Here is a 22,642-nt window from a genome sequence, read left to right as displayed (position 1 = left end):
TTTACACGGGAAAGCTCCCAACAAGCAAAAGAAGAACGGGAAATATTTTTGGGTTTTCTTTTTAATTATTACTACTACAACAGAAAAATAAACTACTACTAATTTTTTGTTTTTTTCTTAAGGTTTAACAAACACACAAGAAGAAAGCAGGAAAAACAAAATAAACTAGCATGGATATTACAGTGAAAAAGTATGAGCACCTACATCTAGCAGTGAGTGTGTGTGAGCATAAATGTAATGTCGGTGAGAAATACATACTCTCCCAAGCTTAGGCTTTTGGCCTAAGTTGTCTATGGCCACGGCTGGCCTGGCGGATATCCATAATAATAGTTGTTGGGGTCGTACTGTGATGAGGAAGAATAGTTGGGATCATACTCATGTGCAGCGGTTATCGCCTGCTGAGCTGCAGCGTGGAGTCGAGTTGCCTCCGCTCTCCTCTCGTACTCTTCTGCCTCCTCTCTGGTAGTAACATATCTTCCTTTTGTCTGTGAATCAAAGAAGGCAGGAGCAGGGAGAGTAATATGGAAAACACGTCGTTTATCAAAAATTAAACGATATAAGAGAGGTGATTCAGGTCTCTCGACAAAATGGTGCGAAGCCATAGAGTCATAATCTAAATATGCAGGAAGCAACTCCATATCACCCTCACAAATGTCTATCTCAAGAAAATGAGCTAAGCGGGTTGCATAAATTCCTCCAGAGAAATCTCCATTATGTCTATTATGATGCAACCTATGAACTACAATGGCTCCCATATGATAAGATTGGTCTCCTAACACAGCACTCCTAAGAATGCTAAGATCAGGGACGCACATGTGACATGCTTCATCCTTAGCATTTATGCATCTACCGATGAAGAGAGCAAAATAACGTATAGCAGGAAAGTGAATGCTCCCTATAGTAGCCTGCGTTATATCTCTAGATTCCCCCATAGTTATACTAGCAAGAAAGTTTCTAAATTCAGATTTAGGGGGATCCCTAACACTACCCCATGATGGAAGTTCGCAAGCAGAAGTGAAATCCTCTAGGTCCATGGTATAAGATTTGTCATAAAGATCAAACATGACTGAAGGAGAATTACGTGAAGATGAATACTCAATCCTCCTCACAAATGAACTTGTGAGATCATGATACTGGGGGCATTTGTTAGCCTCAAAATCTTCAAGACCGGCATTGCGTAAATATGCTTTGAATTCTTCTTTAATTCCCGCATGGTCTATAAAATTTTCCGACGGCCATTCGCAAGGCCGTACTGGAGCGTCTCTTGGTGGATCCTCGTCAGCATCGCGCATAGCAATCATGGATCCTTGCTTCTTAGAGGAACCACCTTGGAACATCTTCCTAAACATATTGTTTTTCTCTGAAAAATTCTGAAATTTTTAGTAATTTCAAAATAAAAGTAAACCAAACTCAATAATATTGATAGCAACTACTCCTACAAGTGCCTAGAGCCTATATCAAGCATTAGAACTACTTGGAACATAAATTTGACATGCAAGCTCAAGAACATGGTCACTTATGCAGCACAAATTTGCAAAGAATAAAGCACTAGAACAAAAACTAATTGGACCAATGGAGGAGTCACATACCAGGAACAATCTCCCCAAGCAGTTTTTCGAGAGGTGCTTTGAGCAAGGAGATCAAAAATCACAGCAAAAGTGGCTGGAACTCGTGCTTGAGTTGGTTTTTCGGGTTTGTGTGAGATAGAGGAAGAAGATGGGTGCTGGAATAAGTGGAGGAGGGCCACCATGGGCCCATGAGGCAGGGGGGACTCCCTATAGGGGGGGGGGCGCCCACCACCCTCGTGGCCAGGTGGCAGCTCCTCCCGCGGTAATTTTTGCACAGTAAATCCTCAAATATTCCCGAAAAAATTATATTAAATTGGCATGTCATTCTGAGGACTTTTATTTTCGGGATATTTTTATATTGCACGGATAACTCAGGAAACAGACAGAAAAGTACTATTTTTACTTTATTTAATATAAATAACAGAAAGTAAAAGTGGGTACAGAAGTTTGTGCTTCTAGTTTCATCCATCTCATGCTCATCAAAAAGAATCCACTAACAAGGTTGATCAAGTCTTGTTAACAAACTCATTCCGATAATCATGAAACCGGAGAAATTTCGAATAACACTAAGTTACCTCAACGGGGATATGCACATCCCCAATAATAAGTATATCATATTTCTTCTTGACAGTAGGAAGAGGAAATTCAAAACCTCCAAATATAATCGATGGAATTTTTCCAATAGAATTGATACTATGAACTTGAGGTTGTTTCCTCAGAAAGTGTACCGTATGCTCATTACCATTAACATGAAAAGTGACATTGCCTTTGTTGCAATCAATAACAGCCCCTGCAGTATTAAGAAAAGGTCTTCCAAGAATAATAGACATACTATCATCCTCGGGAATATCAAGTATAACAAAGTCCGTTAAAATAGTAACGTTTGCAACCACAACAGGCACATCCTCACAAATACCGACAGGTATAGCAGTTGATTTATCAGCCATTTGCAAAGATATTTCAGTAGGTGTCAGCTTATTCAAGTCAAGTCTACGATATAAAGAGAGAGGCATAACACTAACACCGGCTCCAAGATCACATAAAGCAGTTTTAATATAATTTCTTTTAATGGAGCAAGGTATAGTAGGTACTCCGGGGTCTCCAAGTTTCTTTGGTATTCCACCCTTAAAAGTATAATTAGCAAGCATGGTGGAAATCTCAGCTTCCGGTATCTTTCTTTTATTAGTAATGATATCCTTCATATATTTAGCATAAGGATTTGTTTTGAGCACATCAGTTAATCTCATACGCAAAAAGATAGGCCTAATCATTTCAGCAAAGCGCTCAAAATCCTCATCATCCTTTTTCTTGGATGGTTTCGGAGGAAAAGGCATGGGTTTCTGAACCCAAGGTTCCCTTTCTTTACCATGTTTCCTAGCAACAAAGTCTCTTTTATCATAACGTTGATTCTTTGATTGTGGGTTATCAAGATCAACAGCAGGTTCAATTTCTACATCATTATCATTACTAGGTTGAGCATCATCATGAACATCATCATTAATATTTTCATTAGGTTCATGTTCATTACCAGATTGTGTTTCAGCATCAGACATAGAAATATCATTTGGATTATCAGGTGGTTCAGCAATAGGTTCACTAGAAGTTTGCACAGTTCTATCATTTTTCTTCTTCTTCTTTTTAGAAGAACTAGGAACATCAATATTATTTCTTTGAGAATCTTGCTCGATTCTCTTAGGGTGGCCTTCAGGATACAAAGGTTCCTGAGTCATTCTACCAGTTCTAGTAGCCACTCTAACAGCATAATCATTTTTCTTACTATTCATTTCATCAAGCACTTCTTTTTGAGCCTTAAGTACTTGTTCTACTTGAGTGGTAACCATAGAAGCATGTTTGCTAACAAGTTTAAGTTCACCTTTAATATTAGCCATATAATCACCCAAGCATCTAATCGTATACGCATTTTATTTTAATTGTCTACCAAAATAAGCATTGAAGTCGTCTTGCTTAAACATAAAGTTATCAAACTCATCCAAGCACCGACTAGCAATTTTAGTAGGAGGGACTTCAGCTTTATCATATCTATAGAGAGAATTTACCTTTACTACCTGTGTCGGGATATCGGGATCAAGAGGTTCTTCAGTAAATAAAGAATTAAGATCATAAGTTTCCTCAACAGGCGATGAATTAAGACCATGTATTTCTTCAATAGGAGGTAAATTCTTAACGTCTTCAGCTTTCATACCTTTTTCTTTCATAGATTTCTTTGCCTCTTGCATATCTTCGAGACTGAGAAATAGAACACCTCTCTTCTTCGGAGTTGGTTTAGGAATAGGCTCAGTAATTGGAGCAGGAGCTGGCTCAGGAGCTGGCTCAGGAGGTGCCCAATTATTTTCATTTGTCAACATATTATTAAATAGAATTTCAGCTTCATCCGGTGTTCTTTCCCTGGAAAGAGAACCAACACAACTATCCAGGTAATCTCTGGATGCATCGGTTAGTCCATTATAAAATATATCAAGTATTTCAGGTTTCTTAAGAGGATGATCAGGCAAAGCATTAAGTAACTTGAGAAGCCTCCCCCAAGCTTGTGGGAGACTCTCTTCTTTAATTTGCACAAAGTTGTATATTTCCCTCAAAGCAGCTTGTTTCTTATGAGCAGGGAAATATTTAGCAGAGAAGTAATAAATCATATCCTGGGGACTACGCACACAACCAGGATCAAGAGAATTAAACCATATCTTAGCATCACCCTTTAATGAGAACGGAAATATTTTGAGTATATAGAAGTAACGCGATCTCTCATCATTAGTGAACAGGGCAGCTATATCATTTAACTTAGTAAGATGTGCCACAACAGTTTCAGATTCATAGCCATAAAATGGATCAGATTCAACCAAAGTAATTATATCAGGATCAACAGAGAATTCATAATCTTTATCAGGAACACATATAGGTGAAGTAGCAAAAGCAGGGTCGGGTTTCATTCTATTCTAAGTGATTCTTTGTTCCATTTAATTAATAACCTCTTAAGCTCATATCTATCTTTGCAAGCAGAAATAGCAGCAGAAGATTCCATATCAAAAAGATAACCCTCAGGAATAACAGGCATATTTTCATCATCACTATCATCATCGTATTCAGATTCAATAATTTCTTTTTCTCTAGCCCTAGCAATTTGTTCATCAAGAAATTCACTAAGGGGCACAGTAGTATCAGGCATAGAAGCAGTTTCATCATAAGTATCATGCATAGCAGAAGTGGCATCATCAATAACATGCGACATATCAGAACGAATAGCAGAAGCAGGTGTAGGTGTCGCAAACTTACTCATAACAGAAGGTGAATCAAGTGCAGAGCTAGATGGCAGTTCCTTACCTCCCCTCGTAGTTGAGGGATAGATCTTGGTTTTTGGATCTCTCAAGTTCTTCATAGTGTCCAGCAGATATAAATCCCAAGTGACTCAAAGAATAGAGCTATGCTCCCCGGCAACGGCGCCAGAAATTAGTCTTGATAACCCACAAGTATAGGGGATCGCAACAGCTTTCGAGGGTAGAGTATTCAACCCAAATTTATTGATTCGACACAAGGGGAGCCAAAGAATATTCTCAAGTATTAGCAGCTGAGTTGTCAATTCAACCACACCTGGAAACTTAGTATCTGCAGCAAAGTGTTTAGTAGCAAAGTAATATGATAGTGGTGGTAGCGGCAACAAAAGTAAAGACAGCAAAAGTAATGTTTTTGGTATTTTGTAGTGATTGTAACAGTAGTAGCGGGAAAGTAAATAAGCGAAGAACCAGTATATGGAAAACTCGTAGGCACCGGATCAGTTGTAGGCATGTATTCCGAATATAGTCATACGTGCTTATGGAAAAGAACTTGCATGCCATCTTTTGTCCTACCCTCCTGTGGTAGCGGGGTCCTATTGGAAACTAAGGGATATTAAGGCATCCTTTTAATAGAGTACCGGAACAAAGCATTAGCACTTAGTGAATACATGAACTCCTCAAACTATAGTCATCACCGGTAATTGTCCCGATTATTGTCACTTCAGGATTAACGGATCATAACAGATAGTAGGTGACTATTGACTTGCAAGATAGGATCAAGAACTCACATATATTCATGAAAAAATAATAGGTTCAGATCTGAAATCATGGCACTCGGGCCCTAGTGACAAGCATTAAGCATAGCAAAGTCATAGCAACATCAATCTTAGAACATAATGGATACTAGGGATCAAACCCTAACAAAACTAACTCGATTACATGATAAATCTCATCCAACCCATCACCGTCCAGCAAGCCTACGATGGAATTACTCACGCACGGCGGTGAGCATCATGAAATTGGTGATGGAGGATGGTTGATGATGACGACGGCGATGAATCCCCCTCTCCGGAGCCCCGAACGGACTCCAGATCAGCCCTCCCGAGAGGTTTTAGGGCTTGGCGGCGGCTCCGTATCGTAAAACGCGATGATTTCTTCTCTCTGATTTTTTTTCTCATCGAAACTCAATATATGGAGGTGGAGTTGGAGTCGGAGATGCAACAGGGGGCCCACGAGGTAGGGGGCGCGCCCTAGGGGGGCACCCTCGTGAGAAGGGTGTGGGCCCCTGGTCTTCATCTTTGGCGAGGATTTTTTATTGTTTTTTCTAAGATGTTCCGTGGAGTTTCAGGTCATTCCGAGAATATTTGTTTTCTGCACATAAAACAACACCATGGTAATTCTGCTGAAAACAACGTCAGTCCGGGTTAGTTCCATTCAAATCATACAAGTTAGAGTCCAAAACAAGGGCAAAAGTGTTTGGAAAAGTAGATACGACGAAGATGTATCAATGGTGGTTCACACTTTATTCATGGTGCTTTCCGTAAGATTCTTGCTAAGTATGATGTTAACCATAGAATGGCATCACCCTATCATCCTCAGTCTAGTGGTCAAGTTGAACTTAGCAATAAAGAAATAAAATTAATTTTGCAAAAGACTGTTAATAGGTCTAGGAGGAATTGGTCTAAGAAATTAGATGATGCACTTTGGCTTATAGAACAGCTTATAAAAATCCTATGGGTATGTCTCATTATAAAATGGTCTATGGAAAAGCTTGTCCTTTGCCTCTTGAGTTAGAACATAAAGCATATTGGGCAGTTAAAGAACTCAATTATGATTTCAAACTTGCTAGTGAAAATAGGTTATTTGATATAAGCTCCTTAGATGAATGGAGAACCCAAGATTATGAAAATGCAAAGTTATTCAAAGAAATAGTTAAAAGATGGCATGGCAAAACAATCCAAAAGCGTGAGTTTAAAGTTGGAGAATATATTCTTTTGTACAACTCTCGTTTTAGATTTTTTGGAGGAAAGCTCCTCTCGAAATGAGAAGGCCCATATGTCATCGAGTAGGTTTACCGGTCTGGAGCCATCAAAATAAATAACTCCGAAGGTACTAACCCGAAGGTTGTCAATGGGCAACGAATAAAGCATTATATTTCAGGTACGCCTATCAACGTTGAAAGTAATATTATCCAAACTTTGACATCGGAAGAACACATAAAAAGAGTCCTTCCGGAACACTCTGGAATTGTGAAAATAAAGGAGGTATGGGATACGGTAAGTAAACGGACTCCGAAAAATCCACATTTTTTATGAGTTTTGGAATATTTTAAAATTTTGGAAATAAAGGAACTTCCAGGAAGCGTCCCCTGGTGGGACAAGACACCAGGGCGCGCCAGGCTTGCCTGGTGCGCCTAAGTTCCGGTTTTTCTACCATGTACTTGTCCTCCAAGATAAAAAACCTATATATACTTCCGGAACCTGTTGATCATCGTATCACAATGAAATCCTCTGTTCTCTTTTTCCTTGATGTTTCTGTCAGATCCCATTTACCATGGCCTCTTCAAGCTCCTCCAAGGACAAATTCGTAAAGAACGTCATCAACCCATATTTGCGGGAAGTGGTGCAGAACCCTCAGGTCATCCAGATGCATGAGGGGGTGCTTCACCTTCGCGATGTGCCGTGTCCCAAGGGGACGGGAACCGTGGAGGCCAGGCTTGAAGCTGTGGAGCAAGACGTCTTCTGGTGCAAGGGGATGGTGGAGCGTGGGCTCAATGCCAATCACCTCATGATCACAGACCTTTCCCGTGATCTCAAGGTGGATGGCAAAACCCATGAAGGACATCATCTTCACCTTCAACGAGCAAATCAACTTCCTCCAAAGCCAGATCTATGATCTTCAAAACCAAGTCTTTGAATATGAGGCGAGGTTTAAAGGTATGAGTTTGGCTGCTAGTTGCAGGACTCGTGAGACTCACTCTTCCTCTCACGATGGTGGACCACTGCCATGGAAATCCGAGGACAAGATCTTTTCTTCATCACCACCATCATCTTCTTCACCACCAAAGGAAAATTGAGTATCGGGTATGGGCACTCCCCTTGGCTTCCGCCAAGCTTGGGGAGGTGCCCCGGTATCGTATCATCCCACTATCTTTTTGCTTTTACTTATTTTAGTTCGATCCTTTTGCTTTAGATGAATAAAAGTTTAGTTTGATCCTTTCTTCTATGGGAGTTTGTTTAGTGATCTATCCTTGTAATCGTGTGCAAGTTATATAATAAAGTTAGTTTGAGTTTTTGCTTTCTTTACTTTCATGTTGCAAATAAAGAAAAAAATAGGAAAGAAAGAAAAATAGAAAGGAAATAAATGAAGAAAGGAAATAAATAATGAAAAGATTATATACATCCTATGGTAGGTGATAGCACCACATAAGGAAAAGTATAAGTAGAAAATTTTATTAGAGATTGACAAACATAGCATTAGTCAATGATGCAACTCATGAAAGAATTAATAAGGGAAGAGAAGATTCACATATAGATATACTATCCTAGAAATCTTTGTGATTGTGAGCCCTCATCAAAATATTATATGCCAAAATTGTTGACGTTGGACAAGGAAGACAACTTAATGGTTTATGTTTGTTTATATTCACATAGAAGTCATATTGTCATAGATCCTTTAACATGTGATGCTTGCCCCTATCTTTGCTAGCCAAAAATTCTGTACTAAGTAGAGATACTACTTGTGCATCCAAAAACCCTTAAACCCAAATCTTTTTCAAGTGTCCACCATACCTACCTAGGGATTGAGCAAGATCCCTCAAGTAAGTTGTCATCGGTGCAAAAAGGCAATAAAAATTGCTTCTAAAAGTGTGAGATCATTTAGTGTAAGAGAAAATTGAGCGTTGTACAAACTTGGATGACAAAGAATAAAAGTGACAGACTGCATAATAAAGGTTGTCATCTTAAGGGGCAATACAACGTGACGTTCTCTTGCACTAAGGGATTGAGCATACAAACAAATAAGCGCATGGCAACCTCTGCTTCCCTCTGCGAAGGGCCTATCTTTTACTTTTATGCAAAGAGTCAAAGTTTTTCCTCTATTCCTTTTATTTTTCTCTTTTGGGCAAGCATCATGTGGTGAGGAAAGATCTAGGACATATGTCCAGTTGAATATAGATAGCATGAGTTATTATTGTTGACATCACCCTTGAGGTGAGCATGTTGGGAGGCAAACTATAAGCCCCTATCTTTCTATGTGTCCGGTTGAAACGTTTTGCTCATGGGTACGAGGTGAGTGTTAGCAATCATAGAAGACTATATGATGGTTGAGTATGTGGACTTGCCTAAAGGCCCGACACGTGACCCTTCCTGAAAAGATGATGAATTGTAGTTGCAAAGTTGACTGAGAACATAGTTTGTTGGTTTCTAATAGAGTTTTTGCTTTATACTTCGATTGTGTGATGAACTATTACTTATTCATGAGAAGTATATGATAAAAGTTCTATGATAAAAGTCCTATGTTTAATTTTGTTGTTGTTATAATAATCAACATGATGCTTCTATGTCCGTATTTTGTTTTTATCGACACCTCTCTCTCAAAGCATGTGGACATGTTTTTCGATTTTGGTTTTCGCTTGAGGACAAGCGAGGTCTAAGCTTGGGGGAGTTGATACGTCCATTTTGCATCATGTTATCTTACTATTATTTATAATGTTTTTATCCATAATAATGCTTTTTGGAGTAATTCTAATGCCTTTTCTCTCATAATTTGCAAGGAACACACCAAGAGGGAGAATTCCGGCAGCTGGAAATCTGGACCTGAAAAGCTACGTCAGGCCACCTATTCTGCACAACTCCAAATGAGCTGAAACTTTATGGAGATTTTTTATGGATTATTTGAGAAATACTGGAGCCAATAAACACCAGAGGGGGGCCACCAGGTGGGCACAACCCACCTGGGCGTGCCAGGCCCCCCAGGCGTGCCCTGGTGGGTTGTGGCCTCCTCGGCCCACCTCCGGTGCCCATCTTCTGGTATATAAGTCATTTTGACCTAGAAAAAAATAAGAGGAGGACTTTCGGGACGAAGCGCCACCCTCGAGGTGGAACTTGGGCAGGAGCACTTTTGCCCTCCGGCGGAGCGATTCCGCCGGGGGAACTTCCCTCCCGGAGGGGGAAATCATCGTCATCATCATCACCAACAACTCTCCCATCTTGGGGAGGGCAATCTCCATCAACATCTTCAACAGCACCATCTCCTCTCAAACCCTAGTTCATCTCTTGTGTTCAATCTTGTTACCGGAACTATAGATTGGTACTTGTGGGTGACTAGTAGTGTTGATTACATCTTGTAGTTGATTACTATATGGTTTATTTGGTGGAAGATTATATGTTCAGATCCATTATGCTATTTAATACTCCTCTGATCATGAACATGTTTATCATTTGTGAGTAGTTACTTTTGTTCTTGAGGTCACGGGAGAAATCATGTTGCAAGTAATCATGTGAACTTGATATGTGTTCGATATTTTGATAGTATGTATGTTGTTATTCCCTTAGTGGTGTCATGTGAACGTCGACTACATGACACTTCACCATATTTGGGCCTAAGGGAATGCATTGTGGAGTAGCAATTAGATGGTGGGTTGCGAGAGTGACAGAAGCTTAAACCCCAGTTTATGCGCTATTCCGTAAGGGACCGATTGGATCCAAAAGTTTAATGCTATGGTTAGAATTTATTCTTAATACTTTTCTCGTAGTTGCGGATGCTTGCGGGAGGGTTAATCATAAGTAGGAGGTTTGTTCAAGTAAGAAAGCACCTAAGCACCGGTCCACCCACATATCAAATTATCAAAGTAGTGAACACAAATCAATAACATGATGAAAGTGACTAGATGAAATTCCCGTGTACCCTCAAGAACACTTTGCTTATCATAAGAGACCGTTTTGGCCTGTCCTTTCCTCAAAAGGATTGGGCTACCTTGCTGCACTTTTGTTACTATTATTACTTGCTCGTTACAAATTATCTTGCTATCAAACTACTCGCTACTTACAATTTCAGCACTTGCAGACAATACCTTACCGGAAACTACTTGTCGTTTCCTTCTGCTCCTCATTGGGTTCGACACTCTTACTAATCGAAAAGAGCTACAATTGATCCCCTATACTTGTGGGTCATCATGGATACATAAACAAAACACCGTGTCCCTAGTGAGCCTCTACTAGACTAGCTCGTTAATCAAAGATGGTTAAGTTTCCTAACCATGGACACGTGTTGTCATTTGATAAACAGGATCACATCATTAGGAGAATGATATGATGGACAAGACCCATCCATTAGCTTAGCATATTGATCATTCAGTTTTATTGCTATAGCTTTCTTCATGTCATATACATATTCCTTTGACTATGAGATTATGCAACTCCTGGATACTGGAGGAATACCTTGTGTGCTATCAAACATCACAATGTAACTGGGTGGTTATAAAGATGCTCTATAGGTATCTCCGAAGGTGTTTGTTGGGTTAGCATAGATCGAGATTAGGATTTGTCACTCTGAGTATCGGAGAGTTATCTCTGGGCCCTCTCGGTAATGCACATCATCAGAAGCCTTGTGCTACCTCTTGAGCAATGCGTTGGTTTTCCCTTGAAGAGGAAAGGGTGATGCAACAAAGTAGCGTACGTATTTCCCTTAGTTTTTGAGAACCAAGGTATCAATCCAGTAGCAGGCCACACGCAAGTCCCTCGTACCTACACAAACAAATGAGAACCTCGCAACCAACGCGATAAAGGGGTTGTCAATCCCCTTCACAGTCACTTACGAGAGTGAGATCTGATAGAGATAATAAGATAATATTTTTGGTATTTTTATGATATAGATTGAAAGTAAAGATTGCAAAATAAACGGTACTAGAAATAGCTTGTTGATGGGAGATCAATATAATGGAGAATAGACCCGGGGGCCATAGGTTTCACTAGTGGCTTCTCTCAAGATAGCATAAGTATTATGGTGGGTGAACAAATTACTGTCGAGCAATTGATAGAAAAGCGAAATAATTATGAGAATATCTAGGAATGATCATGTATATAGGCATCACGTCCGTGACAAGTAGACTGACTCCTGCCTGCATCTACTACTATTACTCCACACATCGACCGCCATCCAACATGCATCTAGAGTATTAAGTTCATAAGAACAGAGTAACGCCTTAAGCAAGATGACATGATGTAGAGGGATAAACTCATGCAATATGATGTAAACCTCATCCTTTTATCCTCAATGGAAACAATACAATACGTGTCGTTTCCCTTTCTATCACTGGAATCGAGCACCGCAAGATTGAGCCCAAAGCTAAGCACTTCTCCCATTGCAAGAAAGATCAATCTAGTAGGCCAAACCAAACTGATAATTTGAAGAGACTTGCAAAGATAAACCAATCATACATAAAATAATTCAGAGAAAAGATTCAAATACCGTTCATAGATAAACTTGATCATAAACCCACAATTCATTGGATCTCGACAAACACACCGCAAAAAGAGTTACATCGAATAGATCTCCAAGAAGATCAAGGAGAACTTTGTATTGAGATCCAAAGAGAGAGAGAGAATAAGCCATCTAGCTAATAACTATGGACCTGAAGGTCTGAGGCAAACTACTCACACATCATCGGAGGGGCCATGGAGTTGACCTAGAGGCCCTCCGTGATCGATACCCCCTCTAGCGGAGGTCCGGAAAAGGCCCCAAGATGGGATCTCTTGGGTACATAAGGTTGCGGCGGTGGAAATAGGGTTTTGTGGTGCTCTGGATGTTTTCGGGGTATGTGAACATATATAGGAGGAAGAAGTAGGTCGGTGGAGCCATGAGGGGCCCACGAGGGGGAGGGCGCACCCAGGGGGTAGGCACTCCCCCTGCCTCGTGGCCTCCTCAGTTGTTTCTTGACGTCCACTCCAAGTCCTCTGGATCACGTTTGTTCCAAAAATCACGCTCCTGAAGGTTTCATTCCGTTTGGACTCCGTTTGATATTCCTTTTCTGCGAAACACTGAAATAGGCAAAAAAACAGCAATTTGCACTGGCCTTGGGTTAATAGGTTAGTCCCAAAAATAATATAGAAGTGTATAATAAAGCCCATTAAACATCCAAAACAGAATATATAATAGCATGGAACAATCAAAAATTATAGATACGTTGGATACGTATCACCTTGCAAGCACATTGACTAATGAGTTAGTCACAAGGTGATGTATTATGGAACGAGTAAAGAGACTTGCCGGTATCGAGATTGAACTAGGTATGAAGATTCCGACAATCGGATCTTGGGCAAGTAATATACTGATGGACAAAGGGAATTACGTATGTTTTCATAAAGGTTTGGCCGATAAAGATCTTCATAGAATATGTAGGAGCCAATATGAGCATCTAGGTTTCGCTATTGGTTATTGAATGGAGAGGTGTCTCGGTCATGTCTACATAGTTCTCAAACCCGTAGGGTCCGCACGCTTAACATTCGTTGATGATATAGTTTTATATGAGTTATGTATGTTGGTGACCGAATGTTGCTCGGAGTCCCGGATGAGATCAGGGACATGACGAGGAGGTCCGGAATGGTCTGAAGGTAAAGATTGATATATGGGATAATAGTGTTTGGTCTCCAGAATTCATCGGAAGGGGTTCCGGATGTTTCCCGAAATGTTTGGATACGAGAACACTTTATTTGGGCCAAAGGGGAAAGCCCACGAGGCTTTTGGAAAGTGCAATAGGAAGTTTTGCAGAGATTAGAGGCTAGACGCCAGGAAACCCTGGCGGCTAAGGGGGAGACGCCGGGAATCCTGGCGTCTAGCCCTGGAGTCCGAGAAGGACTCTTACCTTTCGGACAAAACCGACTTGAGGATGCTTTTACTCCATGTTTTGACCCCAAGGCTCAACATATAAATAGAGGGGTAGGGTTAGCACCCAAGACAGATCAAGATTCACCAAGCCATGTGCCGGCAACCCCGTCCCCTCTAGTTTATCCTCTGTCTAGTTTTTGTAGTGCTTGGCAAAGCCCTGTGGAGATTATTCTTCATCACCAACCGTCATCACGTCGTCGTGCTGCCGGCACTCATCTACTACTTCGCCCGTCTTGCTGGATCAAGAAGGCGAGGACGTCATCGAGCTGAACGTGTGCTGAACGCGGAGGTGCTGTACGTTCGGTACTCGATCAGATGGATCGTGAAGGTGTATGACTACATCAATCGCGTTGATAAACGCTTCCGCTTTGCAATCTTCAAGGGTATAAAGATGCTCTCCCCCTCTCATTGCTATGCATCTCCTAGATAGATCTTGCGTGAGCGTAGGATTTTTTTGAAATTGCATGCTACGTTTCCCAATAGTGGCATCCGAGCCAGGTCTATGCGTAGATGATATGCACGAGTAGAACACAAAGAGTTGTGGGCAGTGATCGTCATACTGCTTTCCACCAACGTCTTATTTTGATTCGGCGATATTGTTGGATGAAGCAGCCCGGACCAACCTTACATGACCATGTTCATGAGACTGGTTCCACTAAGAGACATGCAACTAGCTTTGCATAATGGTGGCTGGCAGGTGTCTGTTTCTCCAACTTTATTTGAATCGAATTTGACTGCGGCCGGTCCTTGTTGAAGGTTAAAACAACAAACTTGGTAAATCACCGTTGTGGTTTTGATGCGTAGGTAAGTACGGTTTTTGCTAGAAGCCCATAGCAACCACGTAAAACTTGCAACAACAAATTAGAAGACGTCTAACTTGTTTTTGCAGGGCATGTTGTGATGTGATATGGTCAAGACATGATGTGATATACGTTATTGTATGAGATGTCATGTTTTGTAAAAGTTATCGCCAACTGGCAGGAGCCTTATGGTTGTCGCTTTGTTGTATGAAATGCAAACACCATCTATTTGCTTTACTTTATCAATATGCGTTAGCGATAGTTGTAGAAGCAATAGTTGGCGAGACGACCACGACGCTATGATGGAGATCAAGGTGTCAAGCCGGTGATGATAGAGATCATGACGGTGCTTCGGAGATAGGCACAAGATGATGATGGCCATATCATGTCACATATCTTGATTGCATGTGATGTTTATCTTTTATGCATCTTATTTTGCTTAGTATGCCGTAGCATTATAAGATGATCCCTTACTAAAATTTCAAGGTATAAGTGTTCTCCCTGAGTATGCACCGTTGCGACAGTTCGTCGTGCTGAGACACCACTTGATGATCGGGTGTGATAGAATCTACGTTCACACACAACGGGTGCAAGACAGTTTTGCACATGCGGAATACTCAGGTTAAACTTGACGAGCCTGGCATGTACAGACATGGCCTCAGAACATTGGAGACCGAAAGGTCGAACGTGAATCATATAGTAGATATGATCAACATAGAGATGTTCACCATTGAAGACTACTCCATCTCACGTGATGATCGGACATGGTTTAGTTGATTTGGATCACGTATCATTTAGATGACTTTAGGGATGTCTATCTAAGTGGGAGTTCTTAAGTAATTTGATTAATTGAACTTAATTTATCATGAACTTAGTCCTGATAGTATTTGCAATTATGTTGTAGATCAATAGCTCGCGTTGTAACTCCCCTATGTATTTTATATGTTCCTAGAGAAAGATAAGTTGAAAGATGATGGTAGCAATACACACCTGGGTCCGTAACTTGAGGATTATCCTCATTGCTGCATAGAAGAATTATGTCCTTGATGCACCGCTAGGTGAAAGGCCTGCTGCAGGAGCAGATGCTGATGTTATGAACGTCTGGTAAGCTCGATCTGATGACTACTCGATAGTTTAGTGTGCCATGCTTTACGGCTTAGAATTGGGACTTCAAATACGTTTTTGAACGTCATGGACCATATGAGATGTTCCAGAATTGAAGTTAATATTTCAAGCAAATGCCCGAGTTGAGAGATATGAAGTCTCCAACAAGTTCTATAGCTGCAAGATGGAGGAGAACAGTTCTGTCAGTGAACACATACTCAGAATGTCTGGGTATCATAACCACTTGACTCAGCTGGGAGTTAATCTTCCAAATGATAGTGTTATTGACAGAGTTCTTCAATCACTGCCACCAAGCTACAAAGGCTTCGTGATGAACTATAATATGCAAGGGATGGATAAGACAATTCCCGAGCTCTTCACTATGCTCAAAGCTGCGGAGGTAGAAATCAAGAAGGAGCATCAAGTGTTGATGGTTAACAAGACCACTAGTTTCAAGAAAAAGGGCAAGGGAAAGAAGGGGAACTTCAAGAAGAATGGCAAGCAAGTTGCCACTCCCGGGAAGAAGCCCAAGTCTGGACCCAAGCCTGAAATTAAGTACTTTTACTGCAAAGGAAATGGTCACTGGAAGCGGAACTGCCCAAAACATTTGGTAGATAAGAAGAATGGCAAAGTGAACAAAGGTATATTTGATATATAGGTTATTGATGTGTACCTTACTAGTATTCATAGTATCCCCTGGGTATTTGATACCGGTTCAGTTGCTAAGATTAGTAACTCGAAACAGGAGTTGCAGAATAAATAGAGACTAGTTAAGGGTGAGATGACGATGAGTTTTGGAATTTATTGCAAGGTTGATATGATCAAACATGGCACACTCACTCTACCTTCGGGATTGGTGTTGAACCTAAATAAATGTTATTTGGGGTTTGCATTGAGCATGAATATGATTAGATCATGTTTATTGCAATAAGGTTATTCATTTAAGTCAGAGAATAATTATTGTTCTGTTTACATGAATAATACCTTCTATGGTCATACACCCAATGTGAATGATTTATTGAGTCTCGATTGTAGTGATACACATATTCATAATATTGATGGCAAAAGATGCAAAGTTTATAATGATAGTGCAACATACTTGTGGCTGTCGTTTAGGTCATATTGGTGTAAAGCGCATGAAGAAACTCCATCTGCAAATGGACTTTTGGAATCACTTGATTATGAATCATTTGATACTTGCCAACCATGCCTCATGGGCAAGATGACTAAAACTCCGTTCTCCGGAACAATGGAGCAAACCACTGACGTATTGGAAATAATACATACCAATGTATGCGGTCCAATGAGTGCTGAGGCTCGCGGTGGGTATCGTTATTTTCTGACCTTCACGGATGATTTGAGCAGATATGGGTATATCTACTTGATGAAACACAAGTCTGAAACATTTGAACAGTTCAAAGAATTTCATAGTGAAGTGGAGAATCATCGTAACAAGAAAATAAAGTTTCTACGATCTGATCGCGGAGGTGAATATTTAAGTTACATCTTTGGCCTTCATTTAAAACAATGTGGAATAGTTTCACAACTCAAGGCACCTGGAACACCACAGCGTAATGTGTGTCCGAACATCGTAACCGTACTTTATTAGATATGGTGCGATCTATGATGTCTCTTACAGATTTACCACTATCGTTTGGGGGTTATGCATTAGAGACAGCTGCATTCATGTTAAATAGGGCACCGTCTAAATCCGTTGAGACGACACCGTATGAACTATGGTTTGGCAGGAAACCAAAGTTGTTGTTTCTTAAAGTTTGGGGTTGCGAAGCTTACGTGAAAAAAGCTTCAGCCCGATAAGCTCGAACCCAAATCGAAGAAGTGCGTCTTCATAGGATACCCAAAAGAAATTGTTGGGTACATGATACGTCTCCAGCGTATCTATAATTTTTGATTGTTCCATACTGTTATATTATCAATCTTGGATGTTTTGTAATCATTTTATAGTCATTTTATATCATTTTTTTGGTACTAACCTGTTGACATAGTGTCAAGTGCCAGTTGTTATTTTTCCATTTTTTTACATCGCAGAAAATCAATATCAAATGAGTCCAAATGCCACGAAACTTTACGGAGATTTTTTATGGGCCAGAAGGAACACAACGGGCCCTGGCTGCACCTGGGGGGTGCCCGGAGGGGAGCACACCCCACCATGGCGCGCCAGGGTTCACCACCTGCATTGGTGCCTCTCCGATGATGCATGAGTAGTAATTTGTCGACTTTCTGGTTGGTAGTTAGTAGCTAGATGGCTTCCTCTCTCTCTCTCTCTTGATTTTCAATACAATGGTCACTTGGAGATCCATATGATGTAACCCTTTTACAGTGTGTTTGTTGGGATCCGATGAACTTTGAGTTTATGATCAGATCTATCTCTTTTTATATCCATGAAAGTATTTGAGTTTCTTTTTATCTCTTTTATGCATGATTTCTTTGAGCCTCATATTTCTTCTCCGATATTTGGTTTTTGTTTGGCCAACTTGATCTATTTATCTTGCAATGGGAAGAGGTGCTTTGTAGTGGGTTCGATCTAACGGTGCTTGATCCCAGTGTAGAAGAACCTGTAGGATCTGAAGTAATGTGTCTAGAGGGGGGGGGGTGATTAGACACTTAGTGCTAAAGTTGCAATTTTTAGGCCTTTTTGGTTTGAGTGGAGTTTTAGGCACAATTTCAACATACACAATACATATCAAGCAAGCATGCAAAGAGTATATGAGCAGCGGAATGTAAAGCATGCAACTTGCAAGAATGTAAAGGGAAGGGTTTGGAGAATTCAAACGCAATTGGAGACACGGATGTTTTTCCCGTGGTTCGGATAGGTGGTGCTATCCTACATCCACGTTGATGGAGACTTCAACCCACAAAGGGTAACGGTTGCGCGAGTCCACGAGGGCTCCACCCACAAAGGGTAATGGTTGCGCGAGTCCACGGAGGGCTCCACCCACAAAGGGTCCACGAAGAAGCAACCACCCACGAAAGGGTCCACGAAGAAGCAACCTTGTCTATCCCACCATGGCCATCGCCCACGAAGGACTTGCCTCACTAGCGGTAGATCTTCACGAAGTAGGCATCTCCTTGCCCTTACAAACTCCTTGGTTCAACTCCACAATCTTGTCGGAGGCTCCCAAGTGACACCTAGCCAATCTAGGAGACACCACTCTCCAAGAAGTAACAAATGGTGTGTAGGTAATGAACTCCTTGCTCTTGTGCTTCAAATGATAGTCTCCCCAACACTCAACTCTCTCTCATAGGATTTGGATCTGGTGGAAAGAAGGTTTGAGTGGAAAGCAACTTGGGGAAGGCTAGAGATCAAGATTCATATGGTAGGAATGGAATATCTTGGTCTCAACACATGAGTAGGTGGTTCTCTCTCAGAACATATGAGTTGGAATTGTGTATGTGTTCTGGATGGCTCTCTCACGAATGAAGAGGAGGTGGAGGGGTATATATAGCCTCCACACAAAATCCAACCGTTACACAACGTTTTCCAATCTCGGTGGGACCGAATCAACAACTCGGTCGGACCGAAAATGTAAACCTAAGTTGACCGTTAGAGATTTTCGGTGGGACTGACATGCAACTCGTAGGACCGATATGGTTAGGGTTTGGGCATAACGTAATCTCGTGTGAGACCGATTACACAAACTCGGTGAGACCGAGTTTGGTAATAAGCTAACCAGAGAGTTGGTCAGGCAAACTCGGTGGGACCGATTTGCTCTTTCGGTGAGACCGAGTGGAACTCGGTGAGACCGAAAAGTTACAAAGGGGAAACACTGAGTTTACATTGCAATCTCGGTGGGACCGATTCGCTCTTTCGGTGGGACCGAAAAGTTACGAAAGGGAAACAGAGAGTTTGCAACCCCATCTCGGTGGGACCGAGATCCTTATCGGTAGAACCGAATTGCTAGGGTTTGGCAGTGGCTAATGACAAGTGAAACTCGGTGGCGCCGGATAGGAAGAATCGGTAGGACCGAGTTTGGCTTAGAGTTTTGGTCATATGTAGATATGGGAAAGTAGTTGAGGGTTTTGGAGATATCACTAAGCACATGAAGCAAGAGGCTCATTAAGCAACACCTCATCCCTCCTTGATAGTATTGGCTTTTCCTAAAGACTCAATGTGATCTTGGATCACTAAATATAAAATGAAGAGTCTTGAGCTTGAAGCTTTAGCCAATCCTTTGTCCTTAGCATCTTGAAGGAGTTCCCACAACCTTTAGTCCATGCCACTCCATTGTTGAACTTATCTGAAACATGCTAGATAGAAATGTTAGTCCAACAAGAGATATGTTGTCATCAATTATCAAAACCACCTTAGGGAGCACTTGTGCTTTCAGAACCGACACGTATATATCGTTGCTACTAAGGATAAAATGATGGGGTCTATCTCTACATAGATAGATCTTGTCTACATCATGTCATCGTTCTTATTGCATTACTCCATTTCTCCATGAACTTAATACACTAGATGCATGCTGGATAGCGGTCGATGTGTGGAGTAATAGTATAAGATGCAGGCATGAGACGGTCTACTAATCTTGGATGTGATGCCTATGTAATGATCATTGCCTGGATATCGTCATGAGTATTTGAAGTTCTATCAATTGCCCAATAGTAATTTGTTAACCCATAGTTTGCTATTTTTCGAGAGAGAAGCCACTAGTGAAACCTACGCCCCCCGGGTCTCTTTCTCATATTATTTGCCTTTGCGATCTATTTTCCTTTGCTTTTATTTTCAAATCTACTACGCCAAAAACCCAAAAATACCTTGCTGCAATTTATTCTTATTTATTTATTTGGCGTTCGATCTATCAATCTACTACAAATTTACCTCACGTCTGTTTGCCTATCTTGAGGCGCCGTACCCCGGAAGGGATTGACAACCCCTTTAACACGTCGGGTTGCGAGAAGTTGTTATTTGTGTGCAGGTGCCATTTACGTTGTGTTGCTTGGTTCTCCTATTGGTTCGATAACCTTGGTTTCACATCTGAGGGAAATACCTACCGCCGGTGTGCTGCATCATCCCTTCCTCTTTGGGGAAATACCGACGTAGCTTCAAGCGACATCAAAAGGAATTTTTGGCGCCGTTGCCGGGGAGGATCTTCAACATATACCAGGTTCCTAATCACAAATCTCATCTCCTCGCAATTTACATTATTTACCATTTGCCTCTCGTTTTCCTCCCCCCACTTCAGAAAAAATTGTTATTTTATTCGCCCCTCTTTTTCCGTTCGCCGTTTTCTTGCCGGATCTATTTTTGTGTGCAATCTTGTTTGCCGCTATTATCATTATGGATAGTTCTTCCTCTATTGCTTGCACTCTCAAGAACGAGGTTCTCAACTTTAAACAAAGGGGAGGAGAAAATTTAAACGATGCTTGGTATAGGATTTGCAATGCTCATAATAGATCTACCCATAAGCAATCCACCGTTGTTTTTACGTGGGCATCACCACTTGGTATAGATTCGTCCTTGATACAATTAGCGGTGTAAATTTCTTGATGTGTCCCTCTCTTGTTGCTTTTAATGCTATGGGAAATTTAGTAGGGTCACCACCTCTTATGATTAATGAAACAACTTTGACTCTTGAGCATGTTATGGAAAGATTAGATGCTATTGAAAAGAAAATGCTCACCGAAAATCATAATTATAGATAAAAAGATGCATAATTTTGCCACCAATATTCGGTCAAAAGCGGGAGATATTTTTAAGTTGTTAAAGGAAAAGGGTACCGTACTCCATGAAATAATAGAAGAAAGCCCGTCTCGGATCGATAATTTTGAAGAAATTTTTTTTAATCTAAGCACGGCTTTCGCTTCCGATAAAACTATCGAAAAAACTCCCGTAAAGATTGGCAGAGCTACCAAGAACAAGGGTGCAACCTCTAGTAATAGTAATAAAGGAGATCTTAAGATGATTGGCATTCACCCGGATTTTGTTGAAGTGATAAAAGATCCTTTTTGCAAGAATGAAATCTTTGGATTTATTCCTAGAAGTGTTGTTATTGAAGATCTTTATGCTAAATCTTTGAAGGATTCTAAGTGTTTGATTGAAGAGTTGGATAAATATGAAAAAACTTAGATCTTTGTTTATGCCTAGCTAAAGGCGTAAAACTATAGCGCTTGTTGGGAGGCAACCCAATGAATAAAATTTATTTTTGCTTTTTGCTTCCTGTTTTTGAGTGTTAGCACAATTATGCTACTGTTATGATTGTGTTTTTTATGTTTTAATTAGTGTTTGTGCCAAGTAAAGCCTTTAGGATCTTCTTGGGTGGTAGTTGTTTGATCTTGCTGAAAAAACAGAAACTTTTGCGCTCATAAAATAATTATCATTTTTACCGGAGAGCGACAAAATACCCATTCCACTAGCAGTAGATCAATATACAAATTTCTCAGAGCGTCCTAAGTTTTCAGAATTTTTGGAGTTACGGAAGTATTCGAAATAGTCAGATTGCTACAGACTGTTCTGTTTTGACAGATTCTATTCTCTTTGTATTGTGTGCTTATTTTGATGGCTCTATGGTTTTCTTTGATGAGTTTTTGCCATAGAAAAGTTGGAATACAGTAGATATAATACAAGAACAAAATATGAATTGGTTGATACAGCACTTATAGTAGTGATTTATTATTCTTATACTAACAGATCTCACGAAGGTTTTGTTGAGTTTTGTGTGATTGAAGTTTTCAAGTTTTGGGTTATCTTACGATGGATGAAGGAATAAGGAGTAGAAGAGCCTAAGCTTGGGGATGCCCGCATCCCAAGCTATTATCCAAAAATGAGCAACCAACTAAGCTTGGGGATGCCCCCGAGTGGCATCCCCTCTTTCTTCTAACGACCATCGGTATTTTACTCGAAGCTATATTTTTATTCGTCACATACTATGTGTTTTGCTTGGAGCGTCTTGTATGATATGAGTCTTTGCTTGTTTTATTTTGTGTTTTAAGTCTTGATTCCTTGCTGGACACACCTATTTGAGAGAGCCAAAAT

This window comes from Triticum urartu, chromosome 2 (assembly GCF_003073215.2).
Source record: "Triticum urartu cultivar G1812 chromosome 2, Tu2.1, whole genome shotgun sequence".
NCBI classification, from domain to species: domain Eukaryota; kingdom Viridiplantae; phylum Streptophyta; class Magnoliopsida; order Poales; family Poaceae; genus Triticum; species Triticum urartu.
The sequence above is the reverse complement of the archived record's forward strand: the minus strand, read 5'-3'. Positions refer to the sequence as shown.